The following is a 14,250-nucleotide window of genomic DNA, read 5'->3' as shown; positions in this document are numbered from 1 at the left end:
GCAGATTGACCCAACCCTTGTGATTTTAGCTGGACAGCATCTTCCTCTATACTTATTGTTCGCATCAGAGGACACAATTCATTATTCTCCTTATGATAAACATCCGCAGAGTATTAGAGAGGAACCGTGGAGCATTTCACTGCAGAAACTGTTAATTGCCCCTCATGGCTCGATGCCACTGATTAACCCACTTGAGCTGGTCTTTTCCGTTGTGATGATACAGGATATAGCACTAGGCACAGTTACTACTTTGGTATTAACACCATCTATTATTCTCTGTGGTATAGTGAAGATAATTAAAACAGACTTTCACTGGATTTTGCTGGGAGTGAACACGGAATCACTTTTAAAGACATCTGTGATGTGTTTGAAGCAAGAAACCGTCTTGTAAACAGACGATGTTCACATCAAGTTGTAAACCTCAGCCTGAAATATTTATCTACTTATTTTCCTGCATTTCATTGGTTTGTTGAACAGAGAGATATCCTCCTATATTTAAATGAGGTTAAAATTACAAGTGTTTGTGAAATGAAGCAACTTTGCAATTTTCTTGATAAAGAAGAGCAGATCCGGATGCGCATATCCTGGCCATGTTAGCAGAGAGATATATATGATAAGCTGGAGAAAGGATGATACTGCCAGATATAGATGGGTGCTTGAAGCTGCTTAAGATACTATAGTGAGAGTGCTTGATGCAAGAATACTCAATGGGGGTAAAATGGGAACCCATGGTTGCAAGTATGGTGCCCATAAGGCAAGGAGGCACAGAGTCTGTGTGATTTCCGTGAGGCAAGCTGGGTTGCCATTATACCGGTAATAGGGGGCTTGAGGACCACTGTTATAAATGCTGCTCTAAAGGTGGTCGAATTACTAGACTTGGCAAAACTGCCTCTCGTTGCAGCAAGAAATGACGCCCAATTTGAGCCAGCAATGCAAAATATGGAACCAGGGAAAAGGAGGGGAAACTTATTAATATCGTCAGAACAGACTGTTCATTTGCAACCAAATATATTCTACCTCCGATAGGAGCCATTGTCATGAGATATTTAATGTTATTCACTGCTCAGAAGTGTTAATGTTATGGCTGACCATGGCTAATAAAATAATAATTTTATTTCTATAGCGCCAACATATTCCGCAGCACTTTACATTTTAGAGGGGACTTGTAAAGACAATAAAATACATTACAGCATAACAATAATCACATAAATCAATAGATACCAAGAGGAGTGAGAGACCTGCTCGCAAGCTTACAATCTAGGAGGAAATAGGGGAGACACAAAAGGTAAATGGTAACAATTGCTTGTATTGCACGGTCCAGCCATCAATATAATAAATAGGGTGTTTATGTAACGCTGCATGAACCATTATGTGTATGGACATAGGGTTATTAATTGCATGTAGGGTTTGTGAACAGATGATATGAGGGTCCTGGTTTTGAAAAAAAATTTGTATGGGCAAAACAGGGATAGTTAGATAAGTATGATGAGGCCATAGGCCAGGCCAGCTTAAAACTGTGGGTATTAATTGAAGTGTCCTGGATAATGCATCCCAAAGAATTGGAACAGCTTGCGAGAGGTCTTGGAGATGGGCATGGGAGGTTCATCTTAGATGAGAGGATGTTAATCTTAAGTCATTAGCAGAATGGAGGACATGAGTAGGGTGGTAGAATGAGACGAGGGAATAGATGTAGGGTTGTGTTGAGGCTGCGTGGAGTGCTTTGTGGGTGAAAGTGATAAATTTATATTGAACTCTATCGGATGGACAACCAGTGCAACGACTGACACAGGGTAGAGGCATCGGAGTAGCGGATGGCGAGGAATATGATCCTGGCTGCTGCATTCAGGACAGACTGGAGAGGGGAGAGTTTAGTAAGAGGGAGATTAATAGAGAGTAGCAATAGTCCAGATGAAAATGAATAAGAGCAACAGTAAGAGGAAGAGTCAAAAGTAAGAAATAGTCGAATTCTAGAAATGTTTTTGAGGTGTAGATGACATGAGAGTGCGAGTGATCAGATGTGGGGAGAGAAGGAAAGATCTGAATCAAGTATGACCCCAAGACAGAAGCATACACAGAAATGGCAATATCGTACGTAGGTAGGTTAGTGGAGGTAGGAAACATGAGTTCAGTTTTTGACAGGTTCAATTTCAACTTCAGATAGAGGGAGGACATGATGTTAGAGACAGCAGAAAGACAATCACTGGTGTTTCGTAATTATGCATTTGTAATGTCAGGAGTAGAGGTGAATAATTGGGTGTCATCGGCATAGTGATGGAACTGAAAACCAAATCTACGGATTATTTATCCAAAAGGGCAGTATACAAGGAGAAGAGGAGGGGGCCTAGGACTGATGCTTGAGGAGTCCCGACAGTAAGGGGAAAAGGAGAGGAAGAGCAGCAAGTAAAAGATACAGTGAAGGAGTTGTCAGAGAGATAGGAGAAGAACCAGGAGAGAATGGTGTCCTTGAGGCCAATAGAGTGGAGCATAGTGAGGAGGAGCTATTGATTTGCAGTGTCAAATGCAAAGAGATCCAGGAGAATCAACATGACCATAAGATTTAGTTGTTAGTAGATCATTAGAGACTTTCGTGAGAGCAATTTCAGTAGAATGTAAAGAGTAGAAACCAGATTATACAGGGTCAAGGAGAGAGTTATCTGAGAGATGGTGGATTAGACGGGAGTGGGCCAAGCATTCCAGTAGTTTAGAGATTGAGGGGAGACCAGTTTTGGTCGAGGAATGGTTTTTTAAGTAATGGATTTATGCTGGCGTGTTTAAATAAGGTTGGAATATGGTGGGAAAGATACCACATAAGAGAGAGAATGACTATTTTTGATAGATGATTAGTGGCAGCCGGGGAAATGGACTGGATGAGATGTGAGGGAATAGGGTCACTGGTGCAAGTAGTAGGGTGAGAAGATGCAAGGAGCCTGATCACTTCTTCTTCCGTAACTGGTTCAAAGATGGAAAGTGAGCTTGGTGCAGTGGGGGAGGAAGGACAATGCATGTGCCAGAGTTGTTGCCGTCTGTGCCTAGTTACTCTATGTGTAGGAGGAGCATGACTTTTGGCTTCTTTACTGGCAGAGAGGTCTCAGAAAATGAGCTCAGGAACTAATTGCTATCTTTGTGATAATATATTAGTTCATGATCATGGAGCACCCCCAGTAGGGCCGTGGGGTACTCGGTACCGGGTCCTTCGGTTCGGTAGGGATGTCACGGTGGCTGACCCGGTCCGTGGCCCTAGGGGCATCCGTATCAATTGGGGAAAGGTCTTTAAAGGGATAGTGTTCGTGACGCCACCTGTGGTATTCGGTCAGGGTGACCGACGCTGCTTAGGGGTCCGCTGGGGTGATGTTATGGCAGCTAGATGGTATACCTCCCCACAGGTGGAGTGTATCCCCAGGGCTTCCCAGAGTGTAGATGGTGATGGTGTAAGGCGCAGGGAATAATGAGGACAAAAGGTTGCAGTCTCTTTACCTTTTACTGAAGGCTTCAGTGTCCGCAGTCCAGGGCACCGGATCATGGGGTAGGCAGAGTCCAGCCGGTCTGAAGGCAAATCCAGAGTCTCCTTATCCAGGTAGAATGCAATAGCCTTCCTATGCACACAGTAACACAGTAGGTCCTCACTTGCTTAAGCTCTAATGAAGTCCTCACTGTTATTACTCTTCTCTCTCTGTTCCCCGTGGTCGGATAGAACAAAACCCATATGACTGATGGCCTGAGGCTTGTTTATAGGGACACTAGAGACGCCCCGACCCCCACAAGTTGCCACCTGTCTTCTTAGGTATTTTAGGTTGGGCAGCCAACTTGGAATTGACTGTCCTGCCAGTCTCTGAAGCAATGGCGTAGAGCACTTTACTCCCTCGGTATTCTGTCTACCGGAACGCGCACCAGAAGGATGCAGCTCCTCACGTCTACTATCATCTCTGGTATCCAATTGTTGCTATGCCTTCGTTTCTCACTCACTAGAACACGCTTCCTTTCAATGTCTCTTTCCTAGGATGCTGCCCCATGGGGTGCAGGCGCAGCTCCGTGTACCCTCGTCCTCCTCAGACCGAAGTCTGGATCTGCTGGAGATCACTCCAGACAGCTCGGCCTGGAGACCTTTCTCTCACAGTCTCCAGCCAGGAACTCCCTAACTTTCTAACCAACCCACCAGTTTTACCTAACTGTGAGGAGTGGCCTAATAGATAGATCCTTTGCTCCCCCCTAGTGGACTGGAGTGTGAAGTGTGTGGTGTGTTTGTGATACCTGGACAGGAGATCTCCTTTATTGCCTCCAGACGTAATATCACTCCCCCTGGTGGAGGAATGATATTACTGCAGCAACCAGGACTCTGGGGCGCTGCAATCACACTTAAGATTTAAGCCCTTAGACATCCGTTTAACATGGCCTGAACTTGCCTATATCGGTAGTTTTGACTTAGTGTAATGTACAGTATATGGAGGCCTCTGACAGATTATGTTGGAGGTATAAAGACGTAGCATGTCTGATTTTTGAATGCTGATTCTTTTGTTCTTTAAAAGGTAAGTCACTACCAGACATGTCTCATAGACAACACTGGACAGCTTGACAGATGAGTGCTCCTATGTATTGGCGAGCTGAGTGACACAACTGCCAGCTGAAAGGCTAGGCAAACCATTGTTCAGCTAATAGCTATTTTAAGTGTATGGGAGAGCTTTAGGCTTAACCCCTTCTACCTATCCGTTGCTTATATGTTGATGGTGCTTTTTTGTGAGATGTTTGTTGACTCACCAAGGTGGTATAAATGTGTACACCTGTGTCTGCATCAATATAATACTATACTTGTTGTAAATAGGTTTGATCATCTGAAGTAATGTTGTCATTCAGTCACAAGATTTCGCTGGTGCCTAAGTATTACTGAAAGACACATACAGAATGTCAGAGGTGGAGCTACAATCTGAATTGATGTGAAACACAGGAAGAGGAAGTGCAGCCATCTTAAGATCAGTCTGCAGTTACTGAGAACAAGGAGAGGACGTGCTGGTGGCGAATCCAACAACATCCTCTCTGGGAAGAATCCCACCGAGACCAAAACAGTGGCAGATTGGAGCTGATAATGTCCATGACCAGAACTTGTCCAAGTGTAATGCAGGTATCTGGATGCAACGAGCAGAGATCACAAGGCAGAAACAGCCAGTGGTTGATATATTGGTATTTATATACAATAATAACTTTTAATCAATTAATGTTAGTAGATATGCAATTTAATAGTATAGGGAATCACGACAGGTTTCAAAGATGCAAGAAAGTCTTGGGAGTCACCACGTGAGTTCTCACTCAAAGCTCTGGCCATAGCGGGGGTCACTGGGTTTTCCCTCTAGTTTGCAAGTCTTTTCCTGACGTAGTCTTTTAAATCCCATCGAGCCTCCCACGCTCCAACCGGCCCCCTCCCAACCTGTAATCCTAGTCCCAGCCAACCCCAGCAACCTAGGTGATAGCAATGCTCACTAGCACTGTTCCTCCTTTCTCACAGGTGTGCCTCTCCTGTCGCAGTCTCCTCATGGCTCCTCTCGGCTTGACCGTCGGAGGAAGTCTCTCAGCCGCAGCTCTTGACAGGCATAGTCAGACCCCGGAGGCTTGACTAGCGCAGGGCACCGATTTTGGCTATGACCAGCGTAAGCCATACTCGGAGATATCTTCTGGGGGATCCCTACCTTGCCAGGTGGTGACCGACACCTGAGTAGTAGACTCCCTGCTGAGGCCTGCCACATTGATCTCAGTGGTGTATCTGGAGCACATTTGCCCCACTTTAAGGCCTGTAATTAGTTAGATAGGCATATTAACTATTTTGAGCCATGGTTATTGCCAAAACCAGTGTTCGGAACTTGCATATTTTCTGCCATGTTTCCTGTTTGCTCTGTAATTGAGAATCCTAGTTCATGCCTACATGCCATCACGGCATGCAGCAGACTTCAGACCAAATTTGAACTTTTATTTGTTTCAGGAGAGAGTTCCTGAGGAACGTTATAGTACTGAATAATTTTTCAACCTCAATAGACTTTGTTTATGGCTAAATAGCCATTGCAGTTGGTTAGCTGTTAGAGTATTCTTAGTATAGTTGCGGACAGACAATTCCTCTGAGTTCATTGAAGGGATATCTAGTTGGAGGATAGAGTTAATTGATTGTTAGACTGTAAACTGTTGTGCTTTACCGTAGGTGAGTCCATACGTTATACTCATATAATTGTCCCATTTCCCAGTGTTTTATCAGGTATCAGGCAGATGGTTTAGACAAGCATGCCAGTAGGTAAATTTATAGAAAGGATAGTAGGTACAAATTGTTTGGACGCCATGCTATGCATGACAAGGGTCCCATTGAATGTCTGTATAATGTTTTGAATGTTTTTTATTTTCTGGTTGAGTCATCCACATAACTAATATAAGGCAGCAGCTTTGAAGATACTGTAGTCCCTTAATGAGGCAGTGACCCAAGATATTCCAACGTAAAAGTCTTTATTTTGACTACTTACAACTAGGGTTGAGCGACCTTTAGTTTTTTAGGTTCGAGTCGGGTTTTGTGAAACCCGACTGTCTTAAAAGTCGAGTCGAGTGAAATCGGCCGACCACCGTGAAAAGTCGGGTTTCGGCCGAAACACGAAACCCAGTGCAGGAATTTTTTTTTTTTTCTCTCTCTCTCTCTCTCTCTCTCTCTCTCTCTCCTCCGTCCCAGCACAGAAAATGTCGTATTGCACATTCCAAATCCCTACTGCGCACAAGCGATAACATGACGATAGGCGTTCACTCCCCTAAGACCTATGTCATCACTCTGCCCACACTCATTCATTGGCTGAAAAAATGGCGCTAAACGCATCATACGAAACGCGACTTTGCCGCCAAGATCGCGTACCGCATGGCCGACCCCGCACAGGGATCGGGTCGGGTTTCATGAGACGCCGACTTTGCCAAAAGTCGGCGACTTATGAAAATGCACGACCCGTTTCGCTCAACCCTACTTACAACATAATTATTATCCTCCTCATTGCAGCCGAATTGTTCATAACAGTCCGTAACAATCCACTGCCATGGGCAATCCCACTTCCAATCCTACAGATCTCTTAAAAAATAAACCCAATGTCAGGTTTTCTTAAATCTAACTTGGTCAAATAGTTTGATCAAATCCACTCTCTTTTATTTTGCATTGTAACAACAGGTGTGGCTGTAACTACACCGCTCTCCAGCGGGTTCAGTATGCCTCTATGTGCATCCTGGAGGAGACATAACGACCCTCGTATATGACTCCCCTCACTGCCTCACACTAAGTAAAATAATTAAGGGAAGTAAACTGTGTAGGATTCTGTTTTCTCACCCATGACTTCCTGAGGAACACATCCTGGTAAATGACTTACATTCTGATTGTAATTGGGTGTCTAATGGCATGGATTTCCTAAAGGAACAACCACCAATTTAGCCTATACTGTTTGTCATATCCCATTATAAACCAGCTCATATTTTACAGCAAGAAAGTTTTTTCATCCTTTCACACAAAATTAAAAATGAGATTAAACCAGATTGCAAGGATGTGTCTCCACCCAGAAACGCCAATAAATCAATGATTGTGGGACTACTAATCAAATCCATCAGTATAATTCATAAATCCCATTATATGCCTAAATATTTTAGAACCTCACTCTCCAATATAATTCATAACTTGTTAACAGATTCCACCCCCATCCCATACAATTCATAAATCCTAATATGTCTGTCTAGTAGCCACGCTCCCTCACAGCACACAAGGAGAATGTGATAAAAACAAGGCCGTATAATGGTTATGAAATTAATTCTGTAAAGTCCCCCGTCCCTCCACTCTCCTAATTTCAGTTTGATGAAGTAGAATGCAGAGCTGTCCCTTTTCCTGAAGTTAATGCATTCATTACTTATAATTACTTTCTATGCCCGCTCTCCATTCCCCGTTCTCTGCTGCTATAATGATTGTGATTGGCCATAGAACAGTTTTATCTAAGTTAATTTACTATTCTGAGTCAGATGATAGAGTATTCATTGTGTTACCTAGATTAGAGTTGCAAATGGCTCTATATATCATTAGGGGGAGATCTAGCTATGTACATTGACATTAAAATGATTTTCACTTAAAAGGAAGCTGTAGAGTAATAATGGTTGGACTAGGGATGATAGTATGCAACAGATATGATACCTATGCTACATATTGTCCTTGGAATGTATGCTGGTATCTTATTATAGGAGTGTCAAGGGGGTGTAGAGATGTCCATGTCTATGTATCTATGTAATTACAGTGTTGCTGTAACTAGGTTGACCTGTCAGCTAATATTAGTGGATTCCCGAAATCAGTGGTCATGCTGGGTGTTGTATTTGTACAATAGCGGGAGAGGCTACTGGTTGGATACCATTGATCTAGAGAACACAAGTTATTTAACCACTGATTTAGATTACATGGGTTATTTCAGTGCATCTTCAGTCATAGTGCCAAGCCTAAGGACTCGCTCAAATGAGTGTATAACACGGCCGGGTGCTATGTTTTATCATACAGCACCTGGATCAATGTTATACTATGGGGCAGTGCAGATCTGTAATCTTTTTTCTACAGACCGAATCAGTCTATGGGAAAAATCACAGCATGCTACGAGTAACTACAGAATTTGGATCACATGCACCCATACATCCAAGTGCAGTCCAACATCCTCAGACTCAGACAATGGAGAAGATGGAGACATTAAGTTCTCTATCTTTTCCATGCTTGTGCTTGGATTCTTGCATACGAGAGAGTAAGAGCACAATGAGATGACATACGGCTCAAAGTCTAACAGTGTCTTTAGCAAAATCGACTCAAATCTCTCCCATAAAAGAATCATCGCTCTTGTGACCCCCGGCCTAGTTATGGCTCTCAACTACTGACACTTTAGAAAAGTTGGATCACTGGATATATATGAGTATTTTCTAATCCACCAGGATGTCAAAACTGCTTTCTTGAATTACAAATTAGCAGAAAAGGAGTTGAATTTCAGATGTTGGCATCCAACGAAACAAAGGACCATGACCATTTTAGAGATAGGCCACTTTCACGCAAGCATATTGTAGCCTCATGTTAGGCCTGATTGTATGAACTAACAACATAATTTTTTACCTGGGCTCATAGGTCCCTCAGCTCCACATGGAGAACATGCTAGTTTAGGGCCCTGCTATATATTTTACATTAGAACCAAGTAACTGCAAGCTTCCAAAGGTAACACTGACTTACGTAGCAGAGAACAGCGTGGACCTTGCCTCTGTCATAATAATGCTCCCCAAAGGTTCTTCTGAAGACAAACTCTTTGTAGGTGTCGGTCATTTGTCACCATAGTCTATTTCTAATGGGCTAATTAAAATTAACCTATTGGATCTTTTTTGATGATTTGTCCTACATGTACAATGATAGCAGCACAGAATACAATTAACTTAGAAGAGAGTTGAAGGTGGATCTTTGGGATCGTTCCAAGGTACTGCAATCCAATACTTAGCTTACCCCTTGGGATGTCATTTGTGAGAAATAAAAAGGCCCCCCCCTTACCTACAGAATTACCCTAATTTTTAAACTTTTAATCCCTTTTCTAGCTTATCTGCCTTTCACTTTATTCCTAAACATGTACAAATAATAATTCATCTTCAGAGAAGAGTTCATCCTTGGAGACACATACACAATTCTACCATAATTGAAACAGTCACAAAAGACTAATTATCACAAAATAATCCTCATTCCAAAACTGGATTTTAGGTTTTTCCGTGTCTATTTCAATCTCAGAGGAAAATGAGGAATATCTGTAAATCCAGCGATCGCCAAAGCCCTCTTGGAGATTTCAGGATTAGGTCACGAGGGTTAGAAATACTTGATTCTGTCCCAAGATTTGCAAATCTGAAACACTATAGTTATAGACTGCAATAAAAAAACAGCACATTGGAACTTATTCCAGTCTATAACTATAGTATTTTAGATTTGCAAAAACTTCAATAAAAAACAGGACATGAGGGAATATTCCAGATAAGTTATAGAATGGAGTGTGTTTCAACGTTCTTTTTTATGTAGTTTTAGAAGCCAAAGTCAGGAATGGTTCATATGTGTAAGATCCCTATAAAAAGAGAACAGAAACTGCTTCTCTTCTTAATCCACTCTTGGTTTTGTCTTCATAGTATAGGCTCTATTTCACCATTTTGTGTCTGTGATGAACCTGAGATCTGATTTAAATAGCTTTGTCATTGGTATGTTTTTTGATTTATGTATTGCCTTATATACTATGAATTATTTATTAAAATGTTCTTAATCTTCATTTGGATTATATGCTCCATGTGTTTCTGTTTATAATTTTAAAATTATTTTTGTAATTGGTTTTATTGCAAAAAATGTCACTGTTTGTCTTTTATGCACTGTGCATCACTGCTACAGAATGGGTTAACTGAGAATCCATGAATCCGTCAATGAGCTCATTCCGATGATCAAACAGGAAAGTTTCTAGCTCTTTTATGTGTGTTTTTGTGAGCTCCTCTCAGCCGATTTATGACCACAGACCTCATCAAAGTGGAAAGTGTAGGGAAACATAGAGCCTGTAAAAGCAACATTTTTAATGAAACCAAATTACAAAATTTATTTTTTAGCCACATATACATGCATTTAAGAAGCAAAAACTGTCTCCAAAGGTGGACAACCCCTCAAGCACAGACACAGTAGGAAACATCTCACCCCAAATCCACAGCCAATCCAAAGCACAATCTGCTTGATTTACAAACAGGCTTTGGCATTAAGTATACCACAGGTTCCACCATGAAATCAACAGTGAACAATGTATACCATTTTTAGAACAAAATAAGCATACAGTGTGTTACATTTGCTTTGCTGAAATGTATGCTGGAGAACCACAATAAGCATGGAGCCAATAGTGGCAGACCATGCAGCCACTGTGGGACCTGGTGTGAGGCATCACATCTACAGCGCCCGAGGCAGAGGAGCACAAATTAGCATCAGGGGCAGATGAGCACTAATTCAACTTTACTCAGATCTTCAAGATGCAAACACAATTAAATCCATCCTGTACTTTACCAGTTTGCCAAGCAAGCTGTCCTTTTAACATCCAGTTTGGGTAACACTGAGATCTGTCCGAATCACATCCCTGGGCATGATAGGATCATTCGATAATGAGAAACCAACGTTCATTTGCATCTCTAATTTTATTCCATTTCTGTATAATATTTAAAAGTTATTCCAAAGATATAACTTGAAGTTCCCTTTCCCTCATGCCAACCTGTAAGCTGCCCTGTCCCCCAACTACCATATTACCATGTTCCATTTATCATATTAGAGTCTACTTCTGTAGCCTTTAAGGCTAGTTCAGACTAGGGTATTTTACAGATATGTGCTATCCACATGTGCCATGGACCGTACAATGAGAGCACAAGCACCATTATACACAATGTGCCAATGTACACGGCCAATTTTCCATAAGGACCAATGGATTGCATATAAAAAATAGCAGCATGCACTACTTTGATCCAATTTATGGACCAGATTACTGATTGTAAATAGCCGGCAGCTCCTGTATTCGGTAGATGGCAGGAAGATATCTAGCAATCGCAATAGAAAGGACTATAAAAACGTGATTTATTAGTAACTATTAAAATATCAAAAGGGAACAAATAAAAATAAACACACTAGGCCATTTCCAGCACTAAGCCTTTAATCATCCGAGGGCCGTGGAGATGTAATATTCCTTGCCGAAAAAGTTACTCAACGTGAATGCAATGGAAAAATTAGAAATCTGGAGGCGCTTCCATTCAATAAAAAATTACCAATGTCTCAAGAGTCATATAGCAGTGCATTAATTCGTTGAAGAGTGTGGTTGAAGTAGAAGTTTAATAACCACAAGTGGTATCAAAAATGTGGAATTTATTGATTGTGATTGCAATCACCATTGTGATTATTAAACTGCCATGGATTGAAGTCCAACCCTCCTCTTCAATGAGTGAATGTACTACTATACAACTCTTGAGACATTAGCAATTTTTTATCGAACGGAAGCACCTCCGGATTTCCAATTTTTACAGTGCCTTGATCATTACCTGATCATTTTCACCAAATAGCCGGACCGTGGTCTCTCTACCGCACCCTTATTAGATTGAGCAATACTTGGACACGATAAGTTCATGTGCTATATTTTTTTATTTGCCTAGCTCCTGTACTCATGGATGAGCACATGAAGCTGCACAGGGAACTAGTCACAATTGCAATTTGTGAATGTGACTGACCCAAATGTCAGGATGGCCATGTGAAACTTACTATTAAATTTCTGTAGCTGAAATTCTAATTCAAACTGTTACATTGTGGCACAATTTATCCTTACCAGTCCTTGCTATCACTTCAGCAGCCGCCACATTAGAACTGATTACTACAATTCTTTACTTTCCCCAGGACTGCGAATTTGTTGTCAACCTTGAAAATCTGTACATTCTTGCAGTTTGCAAACCGGCCGCCTTGGCGACTATTAAATAGAAAGTGAGAATCCTAATTGACCTCTTAAGCTGTCACATTAAGCAGCATTACATTACAATACTCCATCAAAGAGGGAAAACATACATAATGCTATTAAGTAACACAGTATGTGAAATATCAAGAAAATTAGAGAACAGAAAATCACTGAAATGAATAAGATTTATTAAAATGTGCCGCTATATTCTCTATTTTTTTTAACCCATTATCTACCAGTGTCCTTTTTTTGGGACGCCTAATCTTTAGCTTCTAGCAACTAAGATTTTATAATTTTTATAATTAGGTCCAATTTTTTGTGTTGTGTTTGTAAAATGAATGTTTTCAAAATAGGAAATAATTTTTAATTGAATATTAGGATGCCCTTTTCTGAAAAATCCGTACTTGTAAAAATTTTAATTTGGCAAGTAATGGGTTAAATAGCTGCATCTAAATGTACATCACGTCATATACATGTGTTATAATATATTCTTTCCCCAGATGCCAAGCTGTCTATAAATACAGAGCCAGGCTATATACATTTAATTCATGTGTTATGCTTGATGCACTGCATACCCCTAGGTGCTTTCCCACAATGCATTAGCATGCTGCGTTATTAAGGGAGTGGGGGTGCTAGTGGCGTAGTGAAGTCCAATTGAAAACTTGCCCAACAATTCAGGTGGAAACATTTATAAGTCAACAGATAAAACACAAGTGATAAATTCAATTGTAACTCCAACCAGATGGGGATCTGACTATTTTGCTTTAGCAGTCATCTATTTACGTGGCATGGAAATACTCTTCCATTTTAAATGGCATGGATTGGAAGCTTTTGGTGGGCATCAAAATGTACAGACAAGTTAAATTAAATGTTGGATTCCATGCTTTGGGTTGGAGTGGATGTTACATTAGGAGGACGTTTCCATTTTCTGTCCATGTTGGTCAAAACAATTCCAATGAAAAAATTGAGAAGTATTTTTATATCCGCCCTGACATTAAATGTATATTCGCCATATCTAATATCCTCCATTCTGTCAGATTGTGTTGTATTCTGTTTTCTTCTTTCCGAAAAGAGGCATGGGGAGCACTGCAAAAAATCTAAACCATGCCTCCCATGCATTTCCATTGGTATTGATGGTCCAGCTTCAATTATGACAGTGTTGTGTCCATCCCAATGCAAAGAAAGACAGGGGAGTAGTGATTCAGACTTTCTACACTGCTCCTCAAGTGTCTGCAGCTAGTACTGGAACCTGAATGGAGAACATTAGTCATGGTTGACTATACAGCATATTAAAAATGTACAATCACATTTAATGTTGAGGGTCGAGAGTTGCATTAACTATTGTCAACCTTTAGAAGAGGAGCTATGTACCAAAACCAATATGAAAATCCCACTTCTGATGCTTGTTCAGGGTCCCTCGTTTTCCAGTGTCTGGAGTAGGTCCTAACACCAAGACGCTAGCTCTTGTTATTAGAAGAAAGGAAATTCTCCATGCTTTTTGGGCTGTTTATGCTTACCTTTGCTATATAACATATGAGTACTTTTTGAGAACGTATTCTCTCCCCAAGTTCTCACCACCATAACAGATGCTAGAGCCTCCTCTGTGGTATTTCTACCCTCAGGATGCCTCCATACATAATTAAGCACCATTCAGGCTAGGTACACTGAATAATAGGTTCATATTGTGGTTGTCTACATCGTGCCAAAAAGTAACCAATTATTAATCACCGTCCAGCATTTTCCAAGATATCCAGAAGTTTCCACT

The sequence above is a fragment of the Ranitomeya variabilis genome, chromosome 4 (genome assembly GCF_051348905.1).
Source record: "Ranitomeya variabilis isolate aRanVar5 chromosome 4, aRanVar5.hap1, whole genome shotgun sequence".
Classification (NCBI taxonomy): domain Eukaryota; kingdom Metazoa; phylum Chordata; class Amphibia; order Anura; family Dendrobatidae; genus Ranitomeya; species Ranitomeya variabilis.
Note: the sequence above shows the minus strand (reverse complement) of the source record.